Source organism: Mesoplodon bidens, assembly GCF_964165515.1.
Source record: "Mesoplodon bidens genome assembly, chromosome: 5".
NCBI lineage: Eukaryota > Metazoa > Chordata > Mammalia > Artiodactyla > Ziphiidae > Mesoplodon > Mesoplodon bidens.
In genome coordinates this window covers 129055101-129081442 of record NC_138161.1, presented here as the reverse complement: position 1 = coordinate 129081442, position 26342 = coordinate 129055101, and the positions used below count along the sequence as shown (strand labels likewise).

The 26342-nt window shown below is 37.9% G+C and overlaps 1 long non-coding RNA gene across 2 annotated transcripts in view; it reads left to right on the top strand.

Moving 5' to 3' along the window:
• The window catches only part of LOC308617561, a 30499-nt gene extending 6326 nt beyond the window's left edge, over positions 1 to 24173 (top strand). The window contains exons 2-4 of one of the 2 annotated variants that reach the window (XR_014015886.1): positions 5585 to 5682; positions 7464 to 7544; positions 23866 to 24173. This is a non-coding gene — a long non-coding RNA (uncharacterized lncRNA). Of the gene's footprint in view, positions 1 to 5584; positions 5683 to 7463; positions 7545 to 22363; positions 22675 to 23865 lie in introns of those variants that run through there. The other variant, XR_014015887.1, reaches the window with a different exon arrangement.
• The last annotated feature ends 2169 nt before the right edge of the window (positions 24174 to 26342 follow it).

The window sequence follows — 26342 nt, the reverse complement described above, 5'->3', positions numbered from 1 at the left end:
ATGATTTAAAGATAAATTATGGCTATCTAACAAAATACAGAGTGTGCAAACAGCAAATTTGAAACTTCCACTTCCAAGGTTCTTTTAACCCTTCTTAAATATATTTGCCAATTTCAGTGTATTTCCCCTGTTATGATTTCAAAGGACACAGCCTTATGTGATTTAGATGCATAAAGCTTGTACCAAATGAGTGTTCTTGATCTTTCCCTAGGGATAAGGGCAGAGCATTTTCCTTAACTGTTAGCTTATTAAACAACAGGATGCAATAAGACAGTTACATTGAACCTCTATCCTCACCATTTTAAAACAGGATGAATAGTTAAGAAATTTGGCCTACATAGAACTTATCTTTTTTAGTTCATGGTTTCTTCCTCTGCCAAGTTAACAGAAATACAAGCCTGCTGTGTTCATTTTGGAAAGAGAAGGTACATTTTACTCAGGAGCTTACATGTGTGATGTCTCTCCTGGACAAGAAAGTATACTGGACTTCTCTTGTCAAGCCCTTTCTTTCCTGTGTACCAGGTGAGAAGAAATGTTGACTTGTTATTCTTTGCCATTTTGAACAAGCCTATCTACTTGCCACGGAGAGGGGGGAGAAAGCAATTTGCATCCTGAGATAATCTAAACAATAGCCTTTTACTAAATGTGCATTGTTATATGTCTAAAGATAAATATGAAGATATTAAAATGGTTAAAAGAAGCTTATAATAAAGAGAAATAATAAAGAGAAAAACAACGAAATAGTTCAAAGGAAAATTGATCTTTGAATCTACTGGCCACTCTTGACAAGTAGCACTACATTTTTCTCTTCTTAGGTGGCAAAAGTTTCTTATAATCATCAAAACAGTCTCACTCAAGAGCCTACTGATTTTGTGTGTGTGTACTTTTTTCATGCTTTTGAATATATTTTTAAGAAGATTTCGCTTCTGAAAAGCTAGATTTCCTCATATATCTTGTTACTCACTACTGTGTTTATTTTCAGTCAAAATCAAGATTGTAACTGTTTCCTATAAGCATTTATCTTTAAACTCTCATAACATATATTATCTCCTTTTGAGAGCAACAGATTCAGCCCTCAAAACCAGAGTAATAAAACTATCAAGGTGTCTTTTATACCCAGAAGACTAATAGATCAATCAATAATCATACATCAGTAAATTTCTCTTTTACTTTATAAAAGAAGGGACGCTAAAAATAATTGTGAATGTATATAAAATCATACCATAATTTTAATTGGCTCGACACTACTGTGAAACCTGTCTTGTTTGCCAAGCCCAAGATATAAGAAGAGCTGACAAATCAAAAAGAGCACATTTTTCCTACAATAATTATATGCAAAATAAATAGTTTAGTACATTTGTACTTTTTAGGATGAACAGAAACAGTCAAGTTAACGTACAAAGACAGCCATAGTGTGCAAAGATGGCTACAACAACTATCAATAAGTTGATTATAAAGAGTTAGTTTCTAGGCTTAAAATAGCTTGCCAATTGGTGACAATTATAACACACATTTTGGGGGATAAATTAAAAGACCCTGGAGACTTGTCAGTGACATCACTGTCATTAATATGTTCTTATTCTCAGGATAATCATTTACTGAACTGTTAAAAAATTGATTTGTCTGAAACTTCAGTAGCGGATTTCTCCATTCTTATTTTGTTCATTCTTATAATAAAATCACCAGAGTCTTTCAATCCTATAAACAAAAAGTGGTTTCTGCTTTTCATTCACACTTATCTAAAGGTCCCTACTACAAGCTTCAGAGTGTACTGGAAGAAACATCAAAAGAATGATGACTTCAGTAACGGGCTTCACCACACACTCTTAACTACTGATTCTGTAAGGAACAGCCTTCAGCATACAACTCTCAGGAGCAGATATCTATCAGACAGGATTTCTAGCATTCTTGGTATAGATGCAGATGACTTTGTGATAGTAGACTCCCCAAAAACTCCAGATCAAATAAGTAAGAAGTAATTACTTCAGACTGAATGACTCTAAAGAAAAAATTTAATTGTGCTTAATGTTTTATTTTTTACTAGTATGAGAACACTTTTCTTCTTGATCTATCCATTTTAACAGCCTATCTTATTACAAATTGCAAAAATTCTTTAAATGACATATATTTAATTGATTTCTTAGAGTTCAGTAAGAGTCCTGAAAATAAACCCCTCAATATACAAAATAAACATAATTGAAAAAATTTAAGAAAGATGATTTTGTTTAAATCAAAGGTACATTATTGGTTCCTGTTAACAGAACTGCTCAGAACAATGGTTAAATATTAGGCAAGGGTTTCCCTGGTGGCGCATTGGTTGAGAGTCCGCCTGCCGATGCAGGGGACACGGGTTCATGCCCCGGTCTGGGAGGATCCCGCATGCCGCAAAGCGGCTGGGCCCGTGAGCCATGGCCGTTGAGCCTGCGCGTCCAGAGCCTGTGCTCCACAACGGGAGAGGCCATGGCAGTGAGAGGCCCGCGTACCACAAAAAAAAAAAAAATATATATATATATATATATATATATATATATATATATTAGGCAAAATGCCTTTAATATGTCTTGTGGCTTTTTATTATAATTATTTGCATAGTTTCAATAAAAGTCTTATTTAGTAAGGCATGATAAGTCTGTTGAGGAAAAATAATATATTTTTTCATATGAAAATGATGCCACAATATACTCTTTGGTTCCTGCTCTATGATTTATGGATTCCCAGACTTACAGATAGGAAAGAATGCTACTTTCTTGCAGGACAGGAATCTTGGAGATCTTAGAGAAAGAGAAATATTTCTACATTTATAGTATTGCAGGCAAAACTTAGTAGGGGTACATTGGTTGTTTTCTGAACCCAAGCCTTGCAATTTATAGTTATAAGGGCAATAAAAGTACTTCTGAATAAAAGTGATTAACTTATGGCCCTCAGACTTTTACAAAGCCTCCAGAGAGAAATATCACGCTCTAGTTTCACATGGCTCTAGTTATGTTACTCATATTAACAAGAACATTTTTGTTTATTCATTACAATAAAATAAAATAAAACCAGCCAAATAAACATCAAATTATTGACACTGAATTAGAAATAGCTATACAAACATATGTTGTCAAATACCTACTTATGTGGGAATGATATTTAACCAGAAACAGCGACTGAGAGAGCAAAATGGACTCCTTGCTCGCCTTTTTTACTAAGCACCTCACATAAACAGTGAGAAAAAAAGCAATTTGTATCCTCAGATAAACTTAAAGCAAAAGCATTCTTTTAGAGCACTGGTTTCTGAGTAAGTAAAGCCTTGAGCCCTTTCTCTAAGTTGCTATCTCCCCTACTTTTGAAATAGTGATGACTGGAGACATACGATGACCTCTGACTCTTGCAGATATGAAAATCAAGTAAGCAAACTGCTATCTCCCCACCTTGAACAGACTACCTATAACTATGGTAATATTTATGTTTGGTTTTTATTCTAAGTACTTTGTGTGTTGGCTTTTTTTTTTTGATAGCTAGTTATTCTGAAGTCATTTTTGCAAAACATTGCAAGTGAAACAAAGTTATTTTTTTAAATGCTTGTGTCCCTCTGAGTTTTCCTTTCCCAGAGACGATGTGGTGAGTAGCACAGTATCACCTGCAGGTGGAGCAGGAACCAAAAAAAGTTCTATCCATTCAACTGAAATGTTTTATTGTGAGTCTGTCTTGTTTAGTTTCATATATCTTTTTGATACATTCACAGTGGACCATTTAATCCTTATTTCTGGGTTTTTCCACTGAATTTGTTTCAGTAAAATTACTTGCTAAAAATAGATGCTTGGCTCAAATAAGATCCTTAACAAATGTTAAATCCACCCCTGTTCCAATGATGATAAATATTCACCTTATGATCTTGCTGGGAAACCATTTTTTTAGGACAGTTCTCAATTTTCCAGGATGTGTTTCCAAAATAGTTTGATTTTCCGTTGTGTAGAAAAAGAGCCAGTAAGAAGAATGAGATATTGCCAATGAGTCTTTATCCCTTATGTACACCAAAATCTTTGAAAGTAGTATTAATATACTCTGGATTCAAAAGGAAAACTAAAACCATCTTTTTATGGGAAGAAGGGATAATTTGGGGGACTAAACTGCCTCTCAGTGGTTCATTTAATACTTACTTCAATTACAAAATGTTTTATAAAATAAAAAACCTAAAATTTACAGTAACAGATTTTTCAATATTTTTACTTCAATGAGCTCCTGAGAGTAATGGTAATGTAAATTATCTTGTGTTACATGTGTATATATCCTCACTGATTGAACACCCAGAAGCCATGATATCTTATAAAAAGAGTTTCATAGTCTCCTTTCCCTGAGGTAGGAATGAAGGGGGCTACATGCCAAAGAGACACTGATTTACTCTGAAGGAGATGGTCAAGCCAGGCTGAGTAGAGGGCGTGGTTAGCTTGGAAAATCTCACCTCTCTGAACATTCATCGTTCTGAATCCAGGCATTACTAAGTTGGTTTTCGACATATATTTTGGTATCCTGACAATAAATCCTATAAATTAGAGAGCTAAAAGTTCATTTTGAGAGCCCTGCCTGTTAAGTTGGCTTAATTCAACTTTGAGAGTATGTGTGTATTTCTAGAAGCCAGGAACTTCTAGAAAGAAAGAGACAAATAAAATTTGGTTTCAGTCATCAACGAATTTATCGTTCATTATAACAAAGGGAATACTTTACCTTTTCCCCTTAACATTACCTAGCATTTGTTGATGGACTGAATAATCAAAACTATCAACTATTTCTCCTTTTTTTAAAATAAATTTATTTAATTTATTTATTTATTGGCTGCATTGGGTCTTCATTGCTGCGCGCAGGTTTTCTCTAGTTGCGGCAAGCAGGGGCTACTCTTCGTTGCGGTGAGCGTGCTTCTCACTGTGGTGGCTTCCATTGTTGCGGAGCACCGGCTCTAGGTGCACGGGCTTCAGTAGTTGTGGCACGCAGGCTCCGTAGTTGTAATGCACGGGCTTAGCTGCTCTGCGGCATGTGGGATGTTCCTGGACCAGGGCTCGAACCCGTGTCCCCTGCATTGGCAGGCGGATTCTTAACCACTGCACTACCAGGGAAGTCCAACTATTTCTCCTTTTTACAGTGCAATTTTATAATTTGCTGAAAGATATTATGCCAAAAATAGTGATAAAGTGGAAAAACAGGCTTCAAAAATCTATGGGGTTGCTCCTATATTGGGTGAGGACCCATGGTGTGATGTCTGATTGAGGTTTTGAAGAAATGTCTTATATTAATTTATGATCTTAGAGGCATAATTGATTCAGGACTGACAATGTTTAGAAGTTCCAAAATAGACTTAAGTGAACTGGAAGCAAGCAACATGTTGAAAGGATAATCTTTCTCAAGTCTTTACAATTTCACTATCATAAAAGTTCTAGAATTTGAAGAAACAAGGTGTTGTGAAAAAGGACCAGGAAAAAGGAAATGCATTGAGTAATTATTTACCAGGGACACTTTTTGGCATCGAGAATCAGTAGATTAGAAATAGATAAGTATTGGCAAAAGGCAGCCAGCGACCAGTTATTTCTGCCTCTGTCATCTAACACAGAAAAAGGAATACCACATGGTGATAAGGAAAGGAAAAATCAGAGATGGAGAATCCTAATTTGACTGAGCATCTACCCAAAAGAAAATGAATTTTAAACTGTAAGTAACTGAGTTTACCCTGAATTAACAAAAGTAAAATCTCCCCGTATGGGCAATTATGCAAGAAGAAGAGCTAAGTGAAGTTTTATTATAGCAAGCAGAGTTACATTTTTTAATATTTGAGCCTTGTGACAATAAATTTACTTCTGCCATGAAATATCTGGATTTTTGGAAGAGGAACTTAGCATATAACTCATCAGTAAGAACAAAGAGCTAGATGACATCATACAGAAAGTTCAAAGTAGAAGACAACTGAACAGGAAGCAGAACCTTGGGGCTCCAAATGAAGGGAATTCGGATGTGCCACCCCAAAATAAGACACTTTGGCATAAGGATTATTTTGAGCTGCAGGTAATTGAGAAACAGCAGATGCAGGAAGGGCTCTCTGCCCTCCCCCATCTGCCACAATCAGGGAAAACATGTCCCATGAGAAAGGTGCCCTCCCTGCACCAGGAAGAGGAGAGCATTCTTAGCACTGGAGATGGGTCTCCATGGAGATGAGTTTGCATAAACAACCTTACTAAAATAAACCTTACCCTCCATTATTTCCCCTCCAATATCATGTCTAGTCATTTCCCCACAATTTATCAGCCCTAGAAGCTTAATTATTTGGGAACATAGTACAATGACTAAAAAGCCTAAATTGTTATATCAGTGTGACGCTATGTATGTGACTGACTGAAACTCAGGAGAAATTTACTGGGCTTTGCAAGGAAACCACTTAATTACAAATTTAGCTTATTGGTCTCCAGAGTTAGGCTACTCTGTAGGCTTGGATTGGGTAAGACTTCATAAGGAATTGCCAAATACTTAGACAGTTGATAATTTGAAAGTACAAGCATTAAAGACATCACAGCTTGTAAAATTTATGTATGACCAAGAAAAAATTGTGTTCACTGCTAATCAGGAATCTGATTTAACTATTTACCAATTGGTATGTTCCCAAATAATTTTACCTGGATGTGAAACACAAAGACACCCATGGCCATCATCAGATATGAAAATCTCACTATGAGGTACCCACTGAAAGGTACAGATTGAACTTCCAATGTTTAATGGATATGAAAAACTCACCCTATAGGTCACTTTTTTTTTCCTGCACTGGGTCTAAATCCATAATTATACTCTTCTAATAGTCAACTACATATGCATTAATGAGGCATTTACTTTAGTTTATCTGGATATACTGGAGCTAGAGGCAACTTGCATCCCAAAGTTAATAGAATGAGGTTGACTTCAAGTTCCTATCTGTAAACGCCAGATGTGTCTATTAATTCAGTGATGTTCTTTTTTACATCATCTTTCCAATCAAACCAGTTAACAGAACATTTTCGTGTCAAATTTAGGGCTTGAGTATCTGGGTGCATATTAGTTATTTTTACTTTGTTATTATAAAAAATTACTAAGAAAGATTATTCTACTTTTACTCTATCAATAATCAGATTGTTGAATTTATAAGTCCAGACCTTGTTTACACTGGGAAAATAATTTAGAACTGATTGAGATTATAGGCATCATTACTGGGAATACTAAAGAAAAAGTAATGTAACAAATAGCATGTTTGTTTTCTAGGAAATGTGATTTTAAAGTATCTGAAATAACCCTATTGTGAATAGGTCAGCAAGGTAGTCTATGAGAATAGTAATAAGTTTGCTAGAATACCTCCTTTTAGTTGAGTTCAGTACCAATATCAGTCTAAAAAATTTAAGTTTGAAGTTATTTATGGGAATGCTTCCCATGGGAAGCACAGATCCAACTGAGTTTTTCTCTTACTTTGATAGCCACGGTGATCAGCATCAACCTGAGTGGGTCCTTCTCAGAGCAGTGACAGCCCATCTTTCCTCTGGAATACCTTCATGCAGGTGAGCTATCCTGGTCAATACAGGCAGACCTTTTCCAGTGGGTCCTTCCAGGTCCTTATGACTTTATGTCTCAGGGTTTCTAGGAAACAGAGAAGCTCTTTTAAGTTTTGGACAATGATTATGACAGGATTCAGTTAAATCAGGCACAGGATATAGTCTCAGACCGAAATTCATAGGCATGACAATTATAAGTTCAGAGGGAGAGATTCTGTTCTTGCCTGCAGGGGTCCCTCTAATTTTTAACAAAGCTAGAAGTAAAGCTCTAGGCCTTTTTAACATAGGAGGTTGCAAAATCTTTCCCAATGAGTTTTTTTGAGAGTTTTATATATTCATTCTACTTGTGCAGAGGAGTGAGGCTTATAGGAATCTGCAAATGTTTGTATAATTCCCAGACAACAGTAGAAATAAATGACTTCTATATCTAATATGCTCTGATGTGCCCAAAGTAGGAATTATGTGTATTAAGAAAGGCTTTACTGCTGCCTGGGCCATTCAAACATCATATCCACCATAACTAGACAGAATCTTTTTCCTTTTGCAGGCCTTAATTCTATGAAATTCAACTGACACCAGGTTTCTGGAAAGTTGATTAAGGAAAACTCCTTGCATTTATTTTGGAAGTGTCCTCAAAGAATTCTACTGAGAAGTAGCACAACTCTTTAATATTTTAAATAACTTCATCTTTTTATTAGGAGTAGTATAAGTCTAGCTCCTTTAAAATCCTTCTTTTAGAACATTTCTTGGCATCCCAATAATTCTGTTTGCCAGCTTTTTCTGCCTGTTAGTACTGAGTATACACTGTTACTCAATATACTAAATCTACCTTCAGGTATTCAACTTAACCACAAAAAAACAAAGCAAGTCTTACATATATGTGTAAAAACTTCTTAGATATGAAGAATTTTATAAGACTTTCCTAGTTTCCTCAAATTACAGCTCACTAAAATGAATAAAAAGTGAGAAAATTGTGAATTTGTAACATTCTTAAATGTCAAAACAAAAACAAACCAAAAAAAATTAAAACTAAAATAAAATTCCTCTTTTATCCAGATGACTTTGTTGACACAGCAGTATTAACCAAACTAATAGGGACTATGATATAGGAATTACTTTGTTAGGTAATTCCCATAGTCCAGTCACATTTCTTTGGGCCCCTTTTATAGTCCATTTGTCCATTTTATTTAGTGAAGCATATTTTTGAAAATGAACAAAAGTTTCTTATAGCATTAAAAATGGGACTTCTAAATTTGGAGACGGCCGTAAGTTAATAGTCGCTTTTGAAACTCTGTCAGCACATTTATTGCCTTTAGAAATTTTGCCCTTCTGCCCTGTGAGTTCTACAATAAATCACTGACATCTGAGCAGGCAGATGTAAAGCCTCTGATAAAGCAGCTATCAGTTTCCTATGGGATATCTAAGTTCCCACTGATATAAAAAAATCTCTCTTGGGGCTTCCCTGGTGGCGCAGTGGTTGAGAGTCCACCTGCCGATGCAGGGGACACGGGTTCGTGCCCCGGTCCGGGAGGATCCCACATGCCGCGGAGCGGCTCGGCCCGAGAGCCATGGCCGCTGAGCCTGCGCGTCCGGAGCCTGTGCTCCGCAATGGGAGGGGCCACAGCAGTGAGAGGCCCGCGTACCGCAAAAAACAAAAACAAACCACAAAAATTCTCTCTTCAAAAAACTTACCGCGGGGCTTCCCTGGTGGCGCAGTGGTTGAGAGTCCGCCTGCCGATGCAGGGCACACGGGTTCGTGCCCCAGTCCGGGAAGATCCCACATGCCGCTCCGCGGCATGGGCCCGAGAGCCATGGCCGCTGAGCCTGCGCGTCCGGAGCCTGTGCTCCGCAACGGGAGAGGCCACAACAGTGAGAGGCCCGCGTACCGCAAAAAAAAAACAAAAAACAAAAAACTTACCACGAACCTCGGAGGAAGATGGCGGCGGGGGTGTCCGCAACGCGCGGGCGGCGGCTACCAAATTACCCGTGAAGGACCTAGGCGGCTCCGGGCTGGCGCCCCGCCGTGGGACGGACCAGGCTACACTCCACCGGCTTCCTCCCGGCTTTCTACTGCTCCTATGGGGCTGGGACACCCGGAGGCCCTTTAAAAAAAATATTTCCCCTGTTTCATGGTAAACACCAAACATATATTTATTAATAGTATACGTATTCATTGTAAATGCAGAACCAAGAATTACAGCTCTCCTGCTATTAACTTAACTGCTTGTGACGACCAAAAAAAACAAAACAAAATCCACCCCCCAAAAAAAACCCCTCCACACTTCCAAGTTTAATAAGAAATCACCCTAGCATAGCATCAAAGCCAGTTTCAGTTGTTCAAAGCCTCTTCATACCAAACCAGAGGACGAATTATCACGCAAGTTCTTCGTCAGATGTTTTGTCTACTCTGCAAATGTTGGAGTCTGTTGTGTACAACTCTGTACTAGTCCCATGAGTCGCTTTTTTTTTTTTTTTTTTTTGGTGGTAAGCTGTTATTACTGACTACTAGATTGTAATACTCTGACTTATAGCTGACAACAGATGCCTCAAACATTTAGCAAGATTGCAATTTGTCTGGGAGGCCTTATGCCTCTGAAGGAAAGAATTGCAGCAAAGCCAAATTATCAATCTTGCATTGCTCTCTGGCTGTTGACACTACCAGCAAATCATCTACATATTGAGTAATTACAAATCCCTCTGGGGGTGGGACAAATCTCTTGCTCGCTTTTTGTTTTGTAAATAATTTTAAAAAATAGAGTCCCAAAAGCCTTTAGGAATCCTTTGCCGTAAATACTGGATACTGGATTCCTTTATAAGCAAAAGCAATAATAATTTAGATTTATCTGCGAGAGGGACAGAAAGTGAGAAATGCAGAACATAGATCAACTATTCAATACAAAGAAAAGCCTTGCAAACAATGGTATTGAAGTCAGAACAGTTGCAGGGTTAGGAACCACACTGGTAATGGAACAACAAATTTATTTACTTCTCCAAAATTTTGTACAAAGCCATATAGTCATTGACCATCCATATAAAATTAACCTTCCTTCTTTATTGGAGGCGTGGGAGTATTACAGAAAGAGCATTCTTTTTAAACTACCCCTTATTTTTCTGATTCTCTTAGATCTGGTTCTAGGGCCAAAAGTGATGCATCAACCTGTTTCAGGGTGCTTTTCCCACATAGTGTCACACTGCTACTCTCTGCAGTATCCCTTTTCTTTCAGACAACACACAGTAAACAAATGAGGTGGCTTTTTCCCCATAGAAATCCACAGACATTCTGCCAGAGTACAGAATATGCTGGCTTTTAAGTTGCACAGCAGATCTCTTCCCAGGGGATACAGGAAGTAAGAAAATTTGCACTTCAATCAGAGGACCGATTTGTATGGGAACCTCGGAGGAAAAGGAACATGGTGGATCCAATATACCAATATCTTATATTGATCTATCACCAAATGGAAATGAGAAATTCTCAAGGAAATTGCAGAATAAGTAGCACCAGCATGACCATTTCACCAGTTTCTGTCTCTGAGATCCCTGAATTTGTCAATTTTAAGCCATTTGTCAATTATTTCCTAGCCTCTGGACTTTCTTGCTTCCCTTGTTCACAAAATTCTTGCATCCTCCAAAGTAACTTTTTACAGTCCTTCCAACATCCCGTTTTCTTGCAATAATTACATAGTATCTCTTTGCTTTCATTCCCTTCATAGGTTGTCCAGAGTAGGGATTATTTCTTTTAGTAAAGAGTTCTGAGCAGCTGACATAGCAGTTTTTAATTTATTCCTTTCTTCTTTATCCCTCTCTAGGTTGTCCCCCAAGCTAAGTAGTCACTGTTAAGATTTAAACAGTAGTCTGTACTGTCCATCCTCCCACCTTTTCCCTAATTCGAGTTTGGATAATCAGTAAGAAAAGCAAGACAAAAGTGGTTAGGGCCAGAGGATGATTTTGATCCATCCTTGCATCCATACCAATAATTTCTGAGAAAACCTCAATAAAGCACTGATGGAAGTCAATGGGAGAATGCACCCATCTTCTGGATACACCACTGCAACTTCTCTGAGCTCACCTGTAGCAGAAAGCCTTCAAAGGTCATTCATTAGTGACCCCTCCTCTGGGTCTCTAAAGTCTTTAGATCTTCCAGAGTAGTGTGGGTCGGTGGGGGCAGTAGATAGCTGGCTTCCCTTGGCCACCATACTTCTTTGATGTGGTGATCTTCTGGATGAGCTTGTGCCATCAAAGAACAAAGTCAGCTGGTGGCAGAATTCCATGCTTTGGCCAGTGCACATCTCCACCTGTGAGGCTGTAAACTGGACACAAGCTTCAGAGTACATCTGCAAACTTCTAGGGCACTGGGAAAAGAGGTCTTTAAATAAGTAATATCAGCTGGCGACAAAGTCATGAGAACTACGTGGGTAGCTTCCAATGCTGGTGATCCAAATAGGAAGGTCTGGTTTTCCTATTAAGATTAGAAACATGTAAATTAGATGGCACTTTTGTTTCCTTCCTGTGTTGACATTCATCAGCTTAACACCTTGTTCATTTGCCTTTTGCAAGTGACCATGATATGCAGCTGATCTCAGAGAGACAGCAGTGAGTGGTCCTGAAGAGATATCTTATTTCCCTGACCAGGAATATGAACCTTGGTAGCCTGGATGAAAACCAGGAATCCTAACCGCTAGTCCACCAGGGGCTAGAGGCTAGAAGCAAAGTGGCCCTAGCTCTTTTCCCCGTTTAAAAGCAAGAATGTTTCATGGAGTCAAAAACTGTAAAAAACAGGTGCCAAGTTTATTATTAGGGACACAGCATAACATGTGGGAGAGCACACAGAGAAGCAGTTTGTTTATTTAAGACAGAAAAACGCACCCAGAGAGAAGGGATATGGGCGCCCTCTCTAATGAGGAAGAGCACAGTAAGTCAGAAGCTAGGCAGAAATACACACCCGGAGAGGAGTGCGGGCGTCCTAAATGAGGACCGCGGTAAACAGGTGATTTAAATTACTTATATAGGACAGTCCTTCCCCGTCTTTGTTTACCTTTGGCCAATTATATTCTTTCTTTTTTCACAACTGACTGGTCCTGGGACCCTCCCCAACATGTGTATGCAACTCTTTGTTAAGATGGATTCCACTGCAAAGTCCACACATATTATGGGGTGGTGCCCCCTCCCTTTCTGACCCCCAAAGAGCCTTCCTGCGCATGTGCAGACAGAGAAGTTTTCCTTGACCTCAAGAGTGGGCACCTTATCTCTTTTTTTTTTTTTAACATCTTTATTGGAGTATAATTGCTTTCTAATGGTGTGTTAGTTGCTGCTGTATAACAAAGTGAATCAGCTATACATATACATATATCCCCATATCTCCACCCTCTTGCGTCTCCCTCCCACCATCCCTATCCCACCCCTCTAGGTGGTCACAGAGCACCAAGCTGATCTCCCTGTGCTATGCGGCTGCTTCCCACTATCTATCTATTTTGCATTTGGTAGTATATATAAGTCCATGCCACTCTCTCACTTCTTCCCAGCTTACCCTTCCCCCTCCCCATGTCCCCAAGTCCATTCTCTACGTCTGCTCCTGTCCGGCTCCCAGGTTCTTCAGAGCCTTTTTTTTTTAGATTCCATATATATGTGTTAGCATACGGTATTTATTTTTCTCTTTCTGACTTACTTCACTCTGTATGACAGACTCTAGGTCCATCCACCTCACTATAAATAACTCAGTTTCATTTCTTTTTATGGCTGAGTAATATTCCATTGTATATATGTGCCACATCTTCTTTATCCATTCTTCTGTCGATGGACACTTAGGTTGCTTCCATGTCCTAGCTCTTCTAAATAGAGCTGCAATGAACATTGTGGTACATGACTCTTTTTGAATTATGGTTTTCTCAGGGTATAGGCCCAGTACTGGGATTGTTGGGTCATATGGTAGTTCTATTTTTAGTTTTTTAAGGAACCTCCGCACTGTTCTCCATAGTGGCTGTATCAATTTATATTTCCACAGCAGTGCAAGAGGGTTCCCTTTTCTCCACACCCTCTCCAGCATTTATTGTTTGTAGATTTTTTGATGATGCCCATTCTGACCACTGTGAGGTGATACCTCATTGTAGTTTTGATTTTCACTTCTCTGATGATTAGTGATGTTGAGCATCCTTTCATGTGTTTGTTGGCAATCTGTAAATCTTCTTTGGAGAAATGTCTGTTTAGATTTTCCACCGATTTTTGGATTGGGTTGTTTGTTTTTCGATATTGAACTGCATGAGCTGCTTGCAAATATTGAAGGTTAATCCTTTGTCAGTTGTTTCATTTGCAAATATTTTCTCCCATTCTGAGGGTTGTCTTTTCGTCTTGTTTATGGTTTCCTTTGCTGTGCAAAAGCTTTTAAGTTTCATTAGGTCCCATTTTTTATCTTTGTTTTTATTTCCATTTCTCTAGGAAGTGGGTTAAAAAGGATCTTGCTGTGATGTATGTCATAGAGTGTTCTGCCTATGTTTTCCTCTAAGAGTTTTATAGTGTCTGGCCTTACATTTAAGTCTTTAATCCATTTTGAGTTTATTTTTGTATATGGTGTTATGGAATGTTGTAATTTCATTCTTTTACATGTAGCTGTCCAGTTTTCCCAGCACCACTTATTGAAGAGGCTGTCTTTTCTTCATTGTATATTCTTGCCTCCTTTATCAAAAATAAGGTGACCATGTGTGCATGGGTTTATCTCTGGGCTTTCTATCCTGTTCCATTGATCAATATTTCTGTTTTTGTTCTAGTACCATACTGTCTTGATTACTGTAGCTTTGTAGTATAGTCTGAAGTCAGGGAGCCTGATTCCTCCAGCTCCATTTTTCTTTCTCAAGATTGCTTTGGCTCTTTGGGGTCTTTTTTGTTTCCACACAAATTGTGACATTTTTTGTTCTAGTTCTGTGAAAAATGCCAGTGGTAGTTTGATAGGGATTGCATTGAATCTGTGGATTGCTTTGGGTAGTATAGTCATTTTCACAATGTTGATTCTTCCAATCCAAGAACATGGTATATCTCTCCATCTGTTGGTATCATCTTTAATTTCTTTTATCAGTGTCTTATAGTTTTCTGTGTAGAGGTCTTTTGTCTCCTTAGGTAGGTTTATTCCTAGGTATTTTATTCTTTTTATTGCAATGGTAAATGGAAGTGTTTCCTTAATTTCTCTTTCAGATTTTTCATCATTAGTGTATAGGAATGCAAGAGAGTTCTGTGCATTAATTTTGTATCCTGCAACTTTACCAAATTCATTGACTAGCTCTAGTAGTTTTCTGGTGGTATCTTTAGGATTTTCTATGTACAGTATCATGTCATCTGAAAATTGTGACAGTTTTACTTCTTCTTTTCCAATTTGTATTCTTTTTATTTCTTTTTCTTCTCTGATTGCCATGGTTAGGACTTCCAAAACTATGTTGGATAATAGTGGTGAGAGTGGACATCCTTGTCTTGTTCCTGATCTTAGAGGAAATGCTGAGGTGACCCAGCACTGGAGCCTATGGGCTCTTTCGTGGGGCTAATGGAGGACTCCAGGGGAGCTCACACCAAGGAGTACTTCCCAGAACTTCTGTTGCCTGTTTCCTTGTCCCCACAGTGAGCCACATCTGCCCCCCACCTCTGCAGGAGACCCTCCAATACTAGCAGGTAGGTCTGGTTCAGTCTCCTATGGGGTCACTGCTCCTTCCCCATGGGTCCTGATGTGCACACTACTTTGTGTGTGCCCTCCAAGAGTGGAGCCTCACTCTCCCCCAGTCCTGTCAAAGTCCTGCAATCAAATCCTGCTAGCCTTCAAAGTCTGATTCTCTGGGAATTCCTCCTCCCATTGCTGGACCCCCAAGTTGGGAAGCCTGACATGGGGCTCAGAACCTTCACTCCAGTGGGTGGACTTCTGTAGTGTAAGTGTTCTCCAGTCTGTGAGTCACCCACCCAGCAGTTATGGGATTTGATTTTACTGTGATTGTGCCCCTCCTACTGTCTCATTGTGGCTTCTCCTTTGTCTTTGGATGTGGGGTATCTTTTTTGGTTAGTTCTAGTGTCTTCCTTTCAATGATTGTTCAGCAGTTAGTTGTAATTCTGGTGTTCTTGCAAGAGGGAGTGAGCTCACGTCCTTCTACTATGCCATCTTGAACCTATCTCTCAACACAGAGTATCTCACCGCTTGTTCATTTATTTTGTTTTTTGAATTCAACATACGATTGGAATCATATGGTATTTGTCTTTCTCTATCTGAGTCATCTCACTTAACATAATATCTTCCAGATCCATCCATGTTGTCACAAATGGCAGGATCTTATTCTTTTTTTATGGCTTTTTTTTTTATGGCTGAGTGGTATATGTGTATATTTACCACATCTTCTTTATCCATTCATCCACTGATATACACTTAGATTGTTTCCATATCTTGGCTATTCTAAATAATGCCACAATGAAGATAAGGGTGCATATATCTTTTTGAATTAATGTTTTTGTATTTTTCAGATAAATACTCAGAAATAGGATAACTGGGTCCTATGGTAGTTTTATTCTTAATTTTTTGAGGACTCTCCATCTTCCACATATTTTATTCATAACTTTATGCCTCAGACTTTGAGCATCATTGGATCTGCTTGGTAATAAGGCCTGAGGGGCCTTATTTTTTTCAGTCAATTTACATATCTTCCAGGCTCAGACACTGTATTCATCATTCTAGGTCACCAGGATTTTATTCTGGTTGTGAATCTTTATCTGTGAATTTTATCTGGTTGTGAAGCCAAACAAGGTGATGAGAGTGAATCTTGGAAGAAAACTGACTTAAGTGAGGTTATTACATGATCTTCAAGAATTGGAAGATAAATTCTTCAGCCAGAGGATGAAGAAGGAGGGTGACTGCTGCAGACAAGGCAGGTTTTGTAGACCTTTGACATTTAAGTATTATTTAAGGAATCAGAGAATCCATACCAATGTTATCAACACAATACTCTGATCTCACTCTTCTTTCTCAAGTTCTTAGTTGCACATAAGAGGCCTGGAAGGACAGTGAATTTAACTGGCAAAGTTTGAGTTTAATTTTAAATACATTGGGCCTACACCTGTAAGAGATGCTGTTCTGTCAGGGCAGACAGAATTTCTGAATTTCTCATGGTGCCATGAGCTGGATATCTAATGGCTTAAATTTATATATTTTTTCTTTCTTTAAATTTTCCATTGCAATCCTTACTTAAACTCCTTATTTTCACCAAAATATTTCATTGTCACTGTGATTTAATCTCCCAAATAGGCATTTCTGTATCCATCATAGTTCTGTAAGAAAAATAGCAGTTTTTCTGCTATGTATCTATCTATGTATTTATGTATCTATGTATCTCTATAGAAATAGATAAAGGATAGAAAATTAGGTGTACAGCAGCTTTCATATGGTTTGGGGATGAAAGGAAGCAGTAGCCTCAGTTGGCTGCCGCACTGAAGTGCTATTGTGTCTGTGAATCTAAGATATTTCTCCCTGGAGATACCATATCATTAGTTCCTGCTTTTTCATCTGGTCTGAAAACATCTGTTTTTTATTGGAGACTTGGTCTATTCACATTCAGTGGAGTTATTGATATCATTGGAATTTTGCCATTTGATATCATTGCCATTTTGCTATTTGTTTTCTATATGGCTTGAGTAATTTTTTCTTCAATTACTTTTGAATGCCTTATTTTTATGAATCTTTATGTACCGGTTAAATCCTTTACTGATGATTTAAATATGCTTGTGTTCTTTTCGTGGTGGTTGCTCTATGAATATGCACCCTTATTTTATCACAACCTACTCTGTTTAATACTGACTAAATTACAGTAAAATATGGCAACTTTACTGCCTTTGCTGCGATATAGCTCAATTTATTTCTCTTCTTTCTAGCTGTCAGTGTTATATATTTTATATCTGTATATGTAATAAACAGAAGCTAGAAGAGAAAATATATAAGTACACACACACAAATAAGTTGAAAGTAAAAGGATGGAAAAAGATAAACCATAAAAACTATAACCATAAACATACTGAGTGGATCTAATAATATCAGACAAAATGGACTTTAAAACAAACATTGTTAGAGACATAGATATCCACACAGAGTCTTTTATATTTACCAATATGTTTACAATTTCCAGCACTCTTCATTCCTTCTTGTGGATTTATGTGATCATGTTGTATAATTTCCATTCAACCTGATGGATTTCCTTTAGTATTATTTGAAGGGCAAGGTTTTGCAAGCAACAAAGTCTGTCAGTTTCCATTTATCTAGTATGACTTTATTGATCCTTTGACTTAACATTGAAGGATAGTTTTTCTGGATATAGAATCCTTGCCTGACAGTATATTTCCCCACCCCCCACCCCCAGCACTTTGTATGTCCTTCTACTGCCCTCTGGACTCCATTGTTTTTATTTTTTTGGCCACACCACACAGCTTGCAAGATCTTAGTTCCCCGACCAGGGATCGAACTCACACCTAACCACGTGCCTAACTCGTGCCTAACCACTGGACTGCCAGGGAATTCCCTAGGCTCCATTGTTTTTGATGAAAAGTCAGCACTGTCCTTGAGAATAGACTTTGTTTTAGTCTCATGTGTAATTAGGTGACTAATTGCTTCTTTCTTTTGAGGGAGTACTAAATGACATAAACTACTATGAATTTTAAATATATTTTATCACCTCCTCCTCAAAAAAATCTTATGATGTAAAAATTTTTATAGTGATCCCAGTACACAGATGAAGAAACAAGGTAGAGAAATACTATTTAACTTACACAAAGTCAATTAACCTTAAAGACAGGACTTAAACCTTACCTTACATCTCTGGAACCCTTAGTCTTATTCACTCTGATAATTCATGACTGACTAGAAATCCAGTGGTAACCTTTGTGTCCTTGAGCTGTCATATTTTAATTTTATTAAAACACATTGGCGCTCTACATTGGTTTCCATGTACATCACTATATCACCTTTTCTCTCTAACTCTGTACTGAAGAGACCCTAACACGCTTTCTCTATCCTCTATTACACATAATTTCATTAGAACCACAGATTTATAACTAGAGTTATAAACATAACTAATCACCATGGAAACTGAGAGTATTATCACATATAAGACCTTTAGCTTAAAATGAAACTAGCATAGAGCTCTTACTTGGCTGGCATGACAACAGAATCCAGCAAGTCTAACATCTGTTTTCATAGATTATAATTATACAAAACTGAAAAGAAAAGAAAATTAGTATGCTAGTTAAAATTGACAAATAACTTGATGGTTATTTTCTCGAGCAGAAACCCTACAATAATGTTTTTATATTTCCACAGAATGGAAAATTTACAGTAATAAACCCTACAGTTATGTTTTTATATTCCCTTAACTAAAACCTTGCTCTTCACTGAAATGCCCTGGAGAAGAAAAGATCTAACATTTAGATTCATTGTAGCTATAGACCAAGGGGCAGCAAAATCTGTCTCCAACCAATTGCTTCTGACTTACTTGGAGACCCACCATGGTTATCTGGAGAATTTGTACCTCATATTACATCAGCAGATTTTGTGAGTAAATTTTGCAAGCAACATCATGACGTTCACATTTTTTGGCTTCTCCTTTTGTTCTGCTTTAAAAGAACTGATTAAAGGGAAGGGTGGGTGGGAGGGGTAGATTGGGAGTTTGGGACTGACATGTACACACTGCTATATTTAAAATAGATAACCAACAAGGACCTACTGTATATCACAGGGAGCTCTGCTCAATATTCTGTAATAACCTAAATGGGAAAAGAATTTGAAAAAGAATAGATACATGTATATGTATAACTGAATCACTTTGTTGTACACCTGAAAGTAACACAACATTGTTAATCAACTGTATGCTAACACAAAATAAAAATTTTTAAAAAGGAATGTGTGGAAAAAAGGCTGATATAATTTTGACAAATGGGTATACAAATGCTTGTATTATCAGGGTCCAGATAGGAAATTGAAATAATGCTAAGTAATCCAAACAGAAAGAATTTGATTTGGATAGTTGATTATACAGGCATCAGAAGTTTAAAAAAACAAAAAACAATGAATCCCAGAGATTTGTAACTACGTGAAGCAACTAGCACTCCTAGGACTGGGTGAACAAAAGGGAAAAGGTAGTGACAGAGGAGCATAGAAACTACATCATGAGGAGAAAATCACTGTATCTTCTAACCTTTTAGCATATTATGTTTATATACCTCTCCCAGATAATTTTGAGGAGCCATAGAGAATAATATGAACACAGGTGAAAACTATAGCACATGTGGTAAGTTTAGAATTTTATGAATTCAGATGTGTGTATGCAACCATTTGATCTGGAGAAGTAAGTTCCAGGATTTGGCTCTTTTGTTTGTTTGGTTGATTGATTGATTGATTCACTTTTTAAAAATAAGTGCTGCACCTTTGGTCTATATAATGTTTAGAAACTTTTCCTTGTTTGTTTGCTTTCTAGTTTATATATCAGAATCATGTTTTTAAAAATCAAGAAAAACAAGCCAGGAGGCATTTGAGCAGGTTTTAATAAAAAATGTTTTGTTTAGGTAGCATTAATGTCAAGAGAGTGGCAGTTGTTTGAAATTCTTATCTTAGATGTTGTCTGGTATTTAACTTCATCAACAAATTAGAGATCATCTGACTCTGAGTTAGTTATAGACTGTTATGCCATCATTTGGGGATCCAGAGTACAGACCAACGACATGTAAGGAAGGTCTCAAGGAAATGCTCTATAAGCAGGCTGGTTGGCATGTGCCCAGGGTTAACCATGAGAGATATGATATTCAGAAATGGAAGGAGAGGAGGACCCTAGGATATCATGGCAACTGACTGCCTGCCAAAGCAACTCTGATGCTGGCCTGCAAAAAAGGTGTGGCTCTGTCTGGCTCCTTGGGGATGTTTTCCTATTACTTCTTTGATTATTTTATTCCTTCATTAAAAAAAACTCTTTCTAGAGATGATCTATTATCTCTCTTTTATTCGATAATTGAACTCTGTTAAATTCTACCAGGCAAATAAGGAGTCTGCCCCCACAGAGCTTACATTCTAGTGGTGGAGTAAAATAACAAATTAGTATCAAACTAAGGAATAAATGAATAATTTAAGATCATGAGAAGTGCTTTGAGGGAGATAAACAGGAGGAAGAGAGAGTGATTTGGGCAGATGGCAGGGGCAGGGCTGTATGGTCAGAGAGAGCCTCTCTGAAGAGGAAACATCTGCTTAGAGACCAAAATAATGAAAAGGAAATAGCCGCCCTGAGTGTTGAGGAAGAGTTTTCCAGCAGGGCCAGTAACAAGAGCAAAATTCCCTGCTGCAAAATATCAACAAGTCCAAGAAATCATAAGAGACATCTGGGATTGATGGGGAAGCTGTAATTTAGTTCGAAGATGTTAGATTAACAGTGGTCGGTGGGCAATGGCAGCAAGTTTTGCTTTCATTCTATGTGCAATGCAGAGCTACCGAAGAGTTTCAAGAAGCAGAACATGTTTTTTCTCATATTTGCTTTTTGCTCTACAATTTATGAAGTCCTTGATTATTTTTTCTTTGAGTCCTGCAATTAATTACTTTTTAAACATTGGCCTTAAAGGGATTTAGTTGTGAAACAAATAAGCAAGAGGGTGATAGATTGAAGGGAGAGTAAAGTGAGATCATTTAATTTTAATTTTTTTTTAATGTGGGGGAGACCTGACAAACTTCATAAACTGAAAAAAAGTAAAGTTAATTAATAGCAGTATGTTAGAGAAATAGATGGACTGTAAGAGTTGACCAATGGAGGAACATCCCAGAGGAAATAAGAGGGAAGAAGATTCAGAGCATTGGCAAAAGTGTTAGATGCGGATAAAAGGATTAGAAGTGCTTACAGAGAGCATTGAGGCTTCCTCCTAGACAAGAGAAAAAGAGGCAAAGTCAAGGCTTAGCTAGATACGTTTTTAGGATAGTAATGCAGATGTAAGCAGTAAATGAGGGCATTCCAGCTTTGTGTTTTAAGGGAATGTAGTTCTATCCCACTTATTTTCAGACATTTTGCTATTGTCCGTGCAGATTTAGGTGGTCCTTCTATAGTACCACAATTCTGTTTATATTTCCTTGGCTCACATACCTAACAGGACATTCGTCAATTCAGTGACTTGTGTTTTCATGTTTAAATATCCAACACCTAACACAGAGCCAAATCAATATCTCTTCCTGTAAGGGAGTTGGGATAGTCTTTTGGAGAATGAGGCTGGTTTAGAACAGCCTATGACCAATGCAGGACAAAAGATAAAAGAAACAGAGCAATTAAGAATTTCGCTGAGAAACTCCAGTTCTACTGAATTTGGAAGAGTGCTTTCTTACAGATAAGTCCAGGATTAAATTTGTCTCCCTAGTATTTCAGTGTGGAACAGATGGAGAACTACCAGAATATAAAGTAAGTGCAGGGACTTCCTTGGTGGCGCAGTTAAGACTCTGCCTGCCAACACAGGGGACATGGGTTCGATTACTGGTCTGGGAAGATCCCACATGCTGTGGAGCAACTAAGCCCGGGCACCATAACTACTGAGCCTGTGCTCTAGAGCCTGCGTGCCACAACTACTGAAGCCCGCGCACCTAGAGCCCATGCTCTGCAACAAGAGAAGCCCACGCACCACAATGCTGCTAGCCACAACTGGAGAAAACCTGTGCACAGCAGTGAAGACCCAACGCAGCCAAAAATAAAATAAAACTATGTTTATTAAAAAAAAAAAGTACAGTAGGATTTTTGTGAAGGAAACACCCTTCTCTTCATTTGTTCATTCTCACTAATATCCTGCTTCTATTCCTTTCATTTCAGCCTCACAAAATTATGACCAGCTGTCAAGATGAACAGCAGACAGACTTGATGCTAATGTCATATCAACCAACCAAGAGCTGTGTGGATTTGTTTTCTGACCAGTTGCCTTACATACCAAGATTCTCTCAGCTTTATGGGCTGATGTGTGATTATGCCAAAAATAAATGTTTCTTAGATAAGATTGAGTAGGTGATAGAAAGTGAAGGCTAGGCCTATGCTGATCAGAGTCAAGAAAAAGAAATGTATATGTGTGTATGTTATTCAGGCAGAAAGGAAGACCTAAAAGTAAATGATTTCATTTCTCAGTGATAATGGGTATCATTTAAAATACGTCAGATCTTACTTGAGGAGACAGAAATCCCAAGATCACGTGGCTAGTAAGTGGCAAGGCTGGAAATCAACCCCAGACAGCCCAGCTTCAAAGCCTGTCCTATCATTTACTTAATGATATTGGAGGCTATTCTTCCCTTCCTTAGGGAGGGTGGTTGGGAGAGAAGCGATAAGTATAAAACTGTTAACTACCTAGGTCACCTTAGGCAAGGTTCCTGGATCTGCCCCAAAGTTCCACAGCTCCACTGGGGATAGTGTATCATGTAAATCACCAAGAATTAATTATGCATAGTTGTTTACCATATAAACCAATCAACACCTTCATTCAGAACATATTTCTGATGTACCTCAATAGTGCAAACAACATTTAACGCTCTGCAAAATAATCACTACAGATAATAACATGTATTCTTCCTAGTGAACCGGGCTCAGGTTGGTTCTTGTCCCAAGTGAATGTGCTGGGGGGAGGAGCAGAAGAGTGTTTAGCTGCACAAATACCCAGGTATTTAGATACTCATCAGACTCCAAAGGGGGCATGAGACACAGGAGCCAGGAGCCAGAAAAAAAGGACTTAGATTTCCTCAGTGCTCTGAGCATTTTAACCTGGACTTGAGGAGAATCTGCCTGGCAACCTATCAAAAAGAAGCAGTGGGGGAAAAGCCAAGCTGCTGTGGTTGGTGGATTTAGAACATTTTAGCTCAAACATGGCAAATCTTTGTTTCCAAATGCTAGGAAATCACCCAATATTATTGATTGTGCCACATAATTTATAACTACCCTCCTAGTCTTTAAAACTTTACATATTTTGGCATGCCTCTTTTAAGTTTCTTTTTTAATATCATTTTTTAAAGTGGAGTCTAATCTTGGTAGGCATTACTCTAGATAGGAATGTTCTTCCAGGACTGGTATTCACTTCTTTCTCTTGATTAGGGTTGGAATTATTTCTAATTGTATTTTTAAAATTCTCAGCTCTCCCTTTTCCCTAGGCTCTAGGCTAGGGTATCATTATAAAATAAAATCATAACCCTTTTTGGAAAGCCTAAGAGCCCTTAAAACTTAAATCTGTTATAAAAGATTGTAGAATTCTGACAGGAGGCTGAGGGTGGGTTAGGGAAGCATCTCATTTGTCAGTTTCTAGAAAACAGTAGTGTTTTTGTTGTGTTTTTTTTTAGTACATTTGAGGCTCTGAAGAAGATGAGGTGCCTGCATAAGAAGAATGAATGTTTCATTGTGGAGCTGTTTTCCCTCAGAGGACATCTGTTGACACCATTCAGAGGGTGTATCTGAGTGAGCGTCTCTCTTGCAAGAAAAATCCTAGATGACTGTCAGAGAAACATACACTCCATTTTGTCTCCTAGCGATATGATGTCACTCTTCTTTTTCAAGCTGAGGTCTCAGATTATCAAAAGGCCTCGACTCCCATTAGTTCTCAGGAGATGACTCACTCTGGAGGGAGCCCCAGTATTATGCCTGTGGTATAACCCAGCAAACTTGCAGTCTTGGAGAGACATGTTCTCACTACTGTCAGGATAAGCCAGGCATACAAGCTGAGATCATGTCATCCAAAAACTTAGTGTTACTAAAGCTAAAAGCTCTATCCTTCTGATCCTAACAAATTATGCTGCCTGGAAATGAAATCTCTTCCCTAAAAAGTGGCTGAGTCTATGCAATGATCTTGATCAACTTTTGTCATAGGCTTTAAAATTCTATGCCGGTAAAAGACCTGAAGTTTAGAATATACATTTCCTCTTTTTCAAATGCTTCTCCCTAACTTATGAGGAATGGGGATCAGTTCAGCAGGGGGTTGATATGTGGGTCGGCTTTTCAGCTATGAACAGTTCTAATTTCAGTTGCTCTTTCATTCTCTTTATCCTTAGGTTGAGATGCATGGTGTCTGTTTAGAGATCTAACCACTATTTTTCAACTTTTAAAATCTTTATTCTATGAATTAAATACCAAATTTAAACGTGTGTATTTTTAAAATCTCAAACAAAAGAATAGGCAGTGAGTGTAAATTGTGACTATTTGGAGTGTAGGATGCATTATACCTGGGCTAGATCTCAGGCAGTAATTTGGAATTAGAGATGGGGGCTAAGTGAATAGGAAACTTCATATTTTATCTATAGTAATTTAAATGAAATACCTCACTTGGATATATTTAAGTATGTAGGCTGTTGGATAACTTCCATGTTTAAATCTAGTTGAATTTAGAAGTAATATAGCTGAACATATTAGCTAAATCTCACTTATTTATAATGGATCAAAACATTGACTACAGTGAAGCTCTTTCCTTCATTCTAACCATGCATTCATTCTTCATGAACATTCAGTTAATTATTAAGGATTAATGCAGACGTGAACTTTTCCTTCTTGTGCCAAAGAATGGTTTTCAATATGTTAGTCTTATAATAGTTACACAGTAGTTATCATTTTTAGATAGACGAGCACACAAATATACTTCCCTGAAAAAAAAAATTGATTCTGTTAGAAAATATTTTTCCCAACTAATCAAATTACCTTCAAGTAAATATAGAGGGGTGTTTAAAAGTTTCAATCAAGGGACTTCCCTCATGGTCCAGTGATTAGGACCTGGTGCTTTCATTGCCGTTGCCCGGGGTTCAGTCCCTGGAGGGGGAACTAAGATACCACTAAGCTGTGCAGCATGGCCTAAATAAATAAATAAATAAATAAAAGTTTCAGTCAAACTATGAAGTTGAAATAAGAATAAGATGAATACAAGAGTACCCAAGCCATTTCTTTTAAAAATATTAATCTGTATAATTGGTATGAAAACAAATAAGACATTAGTTATGAATAATATTTTTCCATATTTTAAAATAAAATATCAAAAAGAAAATTAATTAGTGGAAAATCATGGAATGAAAATTTATTCCTCCAGCATAATTTGTGACTTCAACACAGTCCTTCTATCTGTCTCTTAGAAGAAAATAAGAGATAAACTGGATATGGTCAATCAAATGAATTGAGATTTTTAGTGCTCAATCAGTTTTTCAATATTTGCAAAGAGATTGTGAAATTGTTTTCATGGTCAGAAGACAACAATATAAAATTCAGTAAAAAGAAATTAAAACCAGATCCGTTCAGTCTGAAAGTAACTTTTAACCAGAAAAAGAGGCTACAGATTATTTTCTTTCATTTGTTCTTAGTCTGCCCCCTTGTGGTCTCCAGAAAGCTGTTACCCAGCACAAGCTAAAATAGCAAAGTTATAAAAGTCTTATTATATACATATCCAATAAGATCAAGTTTTAATATCCCTTAAAGTGGTTTAGAAAAATGTCTCATCCTGCTTTCGTTTAGCATACAAAAAATATTTAAAATTAGAAATACATGCCTCGGGGCTTCCCTGGTGGCTCAGTGGTTAAGAATCCGCCTGCCAATGCAGGGGACAGGTTTGAGCCCTGGTCTGGGAAGATCCCACATGCCGCGGAGCAACTAAGCCCGTGAAACACAACTACTGAGCCTGCACTCTAGAGCCCGCTAGCCACGACTACTGAGCCAACATGCCACAACTACTGAAGCCCGTGCCCCTAAAGCCCGTGCTCCGCATCAAGAGACGCAGTGAGAAGCCGGCGCACCACAACAAAGAGTAGCCCCCACTCGCTGCAACTAGAGAAAGCCCATGCTCAGC